General features: G+C 55.7%; 1 protein-coding gene across 1 annotated transcript in view; it reads left to right on the plus strand.

Moving 5' to 3' along the window:
- Window positions 1–1,268, plus strand: part of FERMT2 (fermitin family member 2) — a 52,866-nt gene that overhangs the window by 481 nt on the left and 51,117 nt on the right.

The following is a 1,268-nucleotide window of genomic DNA, read 5'->3' on the forward strand; positions in this document are numbered from 1 at the left end:
GGTTGTAAGAGCACAAGGAACCAGCAGCCTCTACCCCACGGCGTGCAATCAGCTGTACTAAAAGGTTACTAGCTTCGGCAGAGCCGTATTGAATTGCATCAGCTGGGAACCTCGTCCAAACCATTCAGGTTGAGAGTAACCCTTTCTATTTATTGCCCTATTGTTTCGCACTGGAAGAACACCGAGATACAATCTGTGAAAGCTTTATTGTCACAGACCAGCTTTCCCCTGCCCTCTCAAGCCGTCACCCTGTAAATTACGCCCCAGCTTCCAAGTTTGGGGGGATGAAGTGGGGGTTACATTGACAGGGATTAAGGCCCCGGGAGGATTTGGTGGGGGAGGTTATCTGCTGCCCGTCCTCCCACCGTTCAGGGCAGCGTTACCCAATTTCCCTCTGGCAGCATCAAGCCACGTTAGCCCGAATCCCCCGCACTGTTTATATGTAAAACCTGGCTTACTCTGCCCAGAGCAACTTTGGGAAAGCTTTTATTAACGCATATGGGAAAACAGAGGAACAGCCCTTTATCTCCATTAGCACAGCGAAACTGGAAAGGGGGCAAGACTTTATCGTCCCCATTGGGAGGCTTTTGTTGCCTTCACGACGGCAAAGCTCCCGCTGCCGTTCGCGGCGCTGGACGTGGGAATGGTGCTCGTGGAGAAGGCTCTGGGCTGGTAGAGCCATCCCCGAGGCTGCCGGCCAGGGCACGGCTCCGTCAGGATGTGGCTTCCCATCAACCCGGCGCGGCGCGGGACACATCCTGCCCACTGCCACCGACCACCGCGCTGGACCTCAAAACGCAGCTCCTTCCGTGGGACCGTTTTTCAGGAAGCCCGGTTGCCTTGGCGGGATGTATGTATCATTGGGTGGAGAGCTACAGGAAGCGGATAGTATTTTTTTTTTTTTTTCTTTCTCCATTTGTGCCGCTTCAGACTCTTATTTAAAGACAGTTCTATTTCCCACATTCCCAGATGATAAGGATGGAGGGAACCAGCACATCGCCCAGCCTCAGCGCGGCCACGGCGCGGGCCGCGGACTGCGATGCTAAGGTAAGGGGTTCGCCTCACGAGAAATATTTTGCTTATGGATTAGGGGCTTTTAAATGGCCAGGGTTCAAAAAAACCCCTAAAGGCGGCGGAGCGGGCAAGGCTGCCGCGGAAAGGCGCTCAAAGCACCCACGCGTGTTCGGGACACGGCGTTTCCACCGGCCCTAGAGGACGCTCCCCGGGCCGGCTCAGGAGTTCCCTTCACCGCACTCCCCGGGACCGCC

The sequence above is a fragment of the Pygoscelis adeliae genome, unplaced genomic scaffold, assembly GCF_000699105.1.
Source record: "Pygoscelis adeliae isolate BGI_AS28 unplaced genomic scaffold, ASM69910v1 Scaffold314, whole genome shotgun sequence".
NCBI lineage: Eukaryota > Metazoa > Chordata > Aves > Sphenisciformes > Spheniscidae > Pygoscelis > Pygoscelis adeliae.